At 54.1% G+C, this 6256-nt stretch overlaps 1 long non-coding RNA gene across 1 annotated transcript; it reads left to right on the top strand.

The window, feature by feature from the left end:
- Positions 1-220: 220 nt before the first annotated feature.
- On the top strand, positions 221-5962 carry LOC141729913 (uncharacterized). The gene is made up of 2 exons (XR_012581477.1): positions 221-313; positions 5439-5962. It is a non-coding gene; the product is annotated as an uncharacterized LOC141729913 (long non-coding RNA).
- Positions 5963-6256: the final 294 nt, after the last annotated feature.

The raw sequence follows: 6256 nt of genomic DNA, 5'->3' as shown, positions 1-6256 counted from the left end.
CTCTGACGGGGCTCGCTGGAGCGCGGGGGGTGATGGGAGTTGTAGGCGCAGGAGGGGGGTGTGTAATACAGTTTAACGGAGCCGTGGAGCATCACGGGAGTTCGAGGCGCAGCTGCAATGGCTCTTAGAGGGGCGGATGACGTGACGGGCGATGAAGTCCCGGCTGGAAAAGCACTGGACATGCGCCGCGGAGCATGATGGGAGCCGAAGTCCCGGAAGTGACTCCAGCGCTTTGTTTGGGGGTCCGGGAAGGCACTTGGCGGACACTTCTGCATCCGAGCCGCGACTTGAGATCCTCGGGGGAACGTAAACGGTTCGGGAGGGCTTGGGGGGAGCTCCGGGAGCTCTAACCGGGCTCTTTAGGGCGGGGGCACGGCAGGAGTTTTAGGCGCGGGACTGTGTTCTGAGGGGCTCTGGGGCCGCGGGGAGGAGAGGAGATGAATTCCCAGAAGTGGCTGTACCGGGCATCTGTGGGGTCGGGAGCACTCAGGGGGTCCGGGGACGCTTTTGGGGGCTCCCGAATGGGCGCTGAGGGGGCATTGAGGGATCCTGGAGGGTCTGGGGGACACTTAAGGGACAAAGGGGTAGCGGATACCGGGGGTTCTGTGGAGCGCAGGGCATGACGGGCGTTGTAGTCCCGGCTCCAATGGGGCTCAATCAGGCTGCAGGGCATGACGGGAGTTGTGGCTACTGTAGGCACCGTTCCCGAGTCTCCGATTTCTGGCGCTGATTGGCTGCTCGCGGTGATGGGCGGGAGTCTCGGCAAATGGGATACGGTAGAGGCAGGAACAGCCCATTCAACTTATCCAGTCCCTCCCAGTACAGCCCAGTTCATCCCCAGTGCAGACCAGTACAACCCCAGTACAGCCCTGTTTATCACAAGTAGAACCCAGTACGAGCCCAGTGCCCCTCCAATACCTCCCAGTACAGCCCAGTCCCTCCCTATACACCTGAGTTTATTCCCAGTCCCTCCCAGTTCATCCCAATGACATCCACAGGATGCCCCAGTGTCCCCAGTCTTCTCAGCAATGGCCCCACTGTCCCCAGTGTGTCCCAGTATCCCCGAGGGTCACTCCCAGTATGTCCCAGTGTCTCCCACAGCATTCCCAGTGTTCCCCAGTATGTCCCAGTCCTCCCCAGTGTCACTCCCAGTATGTCCCAGTGTCTCCCACAGTGTTCCCAGTGTTCCCCAGTATGTCCCAGTCCTCCCCAGTGTTTCCAAGGACAGTTTCATTTCTCACGGTGGCCGTGGCAGCCAAACCCAGCAGTGGGGTCAGTGCAGTGCCCAGTGCAGCTTGGGCTGATGGTCCACCCTCACAGCTGGCCCAGGGCAGCTCTGCAGTGTCTTCGATGGCACCTGGGGCTGGCACACACCTGAGCACTGTGTCTGCTTGCACTGAGGAAACTCAGCAGTTTGAGATTGCTGCAAAAAGTACAAAAAGGGAAAACCCCTCTTAGGCTGGGTGCAGCCAGCTCTGCAAGCACAGCGGGGCCCAGGGCAGTGAGGACAGACAGGATGGGGCTAGGCAATGTGGAGCAAGGTTGTGCACACTGGGTCAGAGCTCAAGGCACAGCTTCTGTGAGCAGGCCAGAGCTGCTGAGGAGAGACCCTGGGTCAATATCAATCACAGAATGCTGCAATCACCTCTGCTCTAAAGAGAAATTTGATCAAAGACACCCTTTAAAAAAGGAATGTATATTTTATTACTGCTCTTTGAAATCTTTCTCCATAACTGGACTAGGAAAACTTTAATGACTCTCCAGGGCTTTGCTGTTGTTTACATCAGACTCAGTCCTTGACAGTGTCTTCAAAAAACTTCTAAAGAACTCAAAGTTAAATTTAGACTCCAAATTTTCTTGGAGTTTTAATGGCTCCCACTGAGGACCATGACTGCCTGCCTCTGCCTGCCCACACAAAGGCTCCTTCTGGGGGACATTCTGCAACACAGCCCTGCCCTGGCAGGGAAATTCCTTTCTGTTTGGGTCCTGTCTGTTTTCCCTATCTGCCCATTGCACTAATTCTTTCTTTCTCTGGCTGTTCTCTATTATGCTAAAATGATCCACCATCTCTGAAACCTCCCTTCAATCCCTCCCAGGTCTCCTCTGCTATCCTCAGTTTCCACTCCACTCAGCACAGAGCTGCTCTCATTTGCTATTTCAGAGGGTATCATTTACTCAGGCCTGAGCTGTAGTGAGGGATAACTCCCAACATCACATGGAAATGTAATCCTACCAGTGTGTTGTTTATATACAGTCACTAAATGTGAATTACAATTTACCCATTTCCATAAATCACACCCCAAGTTCCCAGATTCAGTCCTTGTTTTCTCTATCCCTGCACCCTTCAGCCAGATGTCTTCATCTTCCCTCCAACCATCCTTGCTGGGAAAGCAGCCCCTGCATGCCTTGTTCCTGTGCTGAAAGTTCACAGGCACAGTAAAAACTGAATGAACCCTTTTGGTATCAGCCCAAGGCTCTGTGTGGGCAGGCAGGGGCAGGCAGGAGGCAGAGCTGTCAGCAAAGGAAGGGCCCAGCCAGGTGGGGCAGCCGGGGATGCCGACAGCCTGCAGGGACAGAGGCGCAGGGCAGGGACACCGTGGAACAGCCTGGGCTGCACAGGGCACAGGGATGGGCAGCAGCTGCAAGACAGCCCTGCCAGAGCCACCTTGGGCAGCACTTCGGCCATGGCTGCTGGGCCTGGGCCTGAGGCCACGAGGGGACAAGTGACCCTTGCAGGCCTGGGGCCTCATTGCCTCCTTGTCCCTGCTCAGCAGCCTGGCAGGGGCCGCCCCATGCTCCTGTCCCTGGCATTGCACATCCCCACATGCCAGTGCCCATCCCGGGAAGAGCCCTGAGCAAGGAGGGAGGGACAGGATCTGCCTGGCCAGGGGCTGGGGCTCAGGCCTTGGCCGTTGGCATTCCTGAAACACATCCAGGTTTGCTCAGCACCAGAGACACCTTTGCCTTCTTTGTCCCCAGCTGTCATCCCTGCCTCCAGTGTTCTGCTCTAGCTGGAACCTGGGGACACTTTCCCAGTGGTGTCCCTCTGTGGGACCCATTAAAACTTCAAGAAAATTTGGAGTTTAAATTTAACTTTGAGTTCTTGAGAAGTTTCTTCAATATATTCTCAAGGACTGAGTCTGATGTAAACAACAGCAAAGCCCTGAGAGGGTCATTAAAGTTTTCCTAGTCCAGTTATGGAGAAAGATTTCAAAGAGCAGTAATAAAATATACATTCCTTTTTTAAAGGGTGTCTTTGATCAAATTTCTCTTTAGAGCAGAGGTGATTGCAGCATTCTGTGATTGATATTGACCCAGGGTCTCTCCTCAGCAGCTCTGGCCTGCTCACAGAAGCTGTGCCTGGAGCTCTGACCCAGTGTGGACAACCTTGCTCCACATTGCCCAGCCCCATCCTGTCTGTCCTCACTCCCCTGGGCCCTGCTGTGCTAGCAGAGCTGGCTGCACCCAGCCTAAGAGGGGTTTTCCCTTTTTGTACTTTTTGCAGCAATCTCAAACTGCTGAGTTTCCCCACTGCAAACAGACACACTGCTCAGGTGTGTGCCAGCCCCAGGTGCCACCAAAGGCACTGCAGAGCTGTCCTGGGCCAGCTGTGAGGGTGGATCATCAGCCCAAGCTGCACTGGGCACTGCCAGGGGCTGTGGCCATGGGCACTGCACTGACCCCACTGCTGGGTTTGGCTGCCACGGCCACTGTGAGAAATGAAACTGTCCTTGGAAACACTGGGGAGGACTGGGACATACTGGGGAACACTGGGAACGCTGTGGGAGACACTGGGACATACTGGGAGTGACACTGGGGAGGACTGGGACATACTGGGGACAATGGGGCCATTGCGGGGAAGACTGGGGACACTGGGGTATCCTGTGGATGATATTGGGGGGGAACTGGGAGGGACTGGGCTGTACTGGGAGGGACAGGAGAGGCACTGGGGTTGTACTGGGTTCTACTTGGGATGAACTGGGCTGTACTGGGGTTGTGTTGGTCTGTACTGGGGAAGAACTGGGCTCTACTGGGAGCGACTGGAGATGTTGAATGTTCCCGTCTTCACCGCATCCCATTTGCCGAGACTCCCGCCCATCACCGCCCAAAGCCAATCAGCGCCTGGTTTAGGATCTCGGGAGCGGTGTCTCATATTGGCCCCACTTCTTTTTTTTTTTTTTTTTTGCCTGCAACTCCCGTCATGCCCCGCGGCCCCATTGAGCCTCTTTGGAGCCGGGACTACAACGCCCGTCATGCCCCGCGCTCCACAGAACCCCGGGACCCGCCACTGCTTTGTCCATTCATTAAGTGTCCGCCAGACCCTCCAGGATCCCTCAATGCCCCCTCAGCGCCCATTCTGGAGCCCCCAAAAGCGTCCCCGGACCCCCTGAGTGCTCCCGACCCCACAGATGCCCGGTACAGCCACTTCTGGGAATTCATCTCCTCTCCCCCGCCGCGGCCCCAGAGCCGCTCAGAACAGTCCCGCGCCTAAAATTCCTGCCGAGCCCCCCGCCCTAAAGAGCCCGGTTAGAGCTCCCGGAGCTCCCCGCAAGTGCTCCCGAACAGTTTATGTTTACCCGAGGATCTCAAGTCACGGCTCGGGCGCAGAAGTGTCAGCCAGGACCCTTCCCGGACCCCCAAACCAAGGGCTGGAGCCACTTCCGCGACTACGGCTCCCATCATGCTCCGCGGCGCATGTCCAGTGCTGTTCCAGCCGGGACTTCATCTCCCGTCATGCCCTGCGCCTCCACTGGGAGCCAATGCAGCTGCGCCTCAAACTCCCATGATGCTCCGCGGCTCGGTTAAACTGTATTAGACTTGCGCCTTCAACTCCCATCAATCTCCACGCCGCTGAAAGCCCCATCAGAGCCCTCCAAGGGCCCGCCCGGACTCCTAAGGGCCCCAAATTCCCCTCCCTGACCTCCACGGGTCCCCCTGGACCCCCAAGTGCTGCCCCGGACTCCGAACTGTCCCTCAGAATCCCTGAGTGCCCCTCCAAGTGCCCACCCGGCTCCCCCAAGTGTCCTCCAGACCCTAAGTTCTCTCTGAGTTCCCTCCCCAGACCCAAAACTGCCACAAACGTGCCCCAGAAAGTTCTCCATGGACCCCGAAGTGGCCCCTTTTACCCATTCTGTGAAAATGAAAAAAAGATGACAAAAGGATTGAAAATAGGACTAATTACCATAAAGATAGAAAAATCAATAGCACACTGGTTAATGAATTGATGAAGGGAATTGTGTTACTTAGAACCAATGACCAATAAATATTTTGCTTGCAAAAAAATATGGTTTTTTAATATAAAAATTAAAATTTGGTAATACAAATATAGAATAATACTATTATAAACAAGAAAACATAGTTATCATATATTAATTCATTACATTTAATTTATTGGAAAAATGCATAAATTTTTTATGCTTTGGGATGTCATTCTGTAGGACACAGTCCAAAGATCCCTCATCTGCCCCACGACCACAGTCAAGGACAGAGATTGAAGCCCTCCCCAAGGACTGAGACTGAGACCCTTCAAATTCTAACCCAGAGGTGCTGGCCTGACTGGAGCGGGATGTCTGCCATGGGAAGCGGGATGTTTCCCATAGGAACCAGTCCTGAAACAACGGGCCCTGCTCACTGCTGGCACCGGTTTTTGCTGTTCAGACCTGGACTGTCTGTGCCTGTTCCCAATGGATTTATTCTCCACTGTGCCCTCCATGTGCCGTCCTGCTCCCCTCCCTGCGGTAGATTATAAAAGAGCCCTGAGTTAACCAAAGGCTTTGAGATTATCCCCGACGTGACCAGATGGATCTATTGGCCAGACCACGAGGATTTCATCTCCCTTGTGGCAGCTATTCCCCCAACCCAACCCTCCTTTCTCTCTCTCTCTGTCCTTTATCGCCTTTCTAATCCTTCTGTTACATTTGCTATGGGTATGCAATAAAAGGTGCATTTGTTTTGATTGAAAGTTCCCTGCTGTGTGTCTTTAGGTATTGGAAAATAATGATAAATAAAGTACACATAGTTCATAGGATAAATCGTAGACACCAGCCCCGGGATGGAGAGTGTGCCTCTGTCTGACCTGCTGAAAAGATCTCAGCAGGCCAGAGAAAAAATGTTATAGATAAGAAACAATAAACAACCTTGGAAACCAGAGCCAAAGAATTCAGACTCCTTCTTGGAAACATCAGGCTGGGAAAAAAGGATTCTTGGGGTCATCCCCGACTGCAGGGAACCCAAGATTGGTCTTCTGGGCTATCTG

This window comes from Zonotrichia albicollis, chromosome 8, assembly GCF_047830755.1.
Source record: "Zonotrichia albicollis isolate bZonAlb1 chromosome 8, bZonAlb1.hap1, whole genome shotgun sequence".
NCBI classification, from domain to species: domain Eukaryota; kingdom Metazoa; phylum Chordata; class Aves; order Passeriformes; family Passerellidae; genus Zonotrichia; species Zonotrichia albicollis.
Note: the sequence above shows the minus strand (reverse complement) of the source record. Positions and strands in the feature narration are given on the sequence as shown.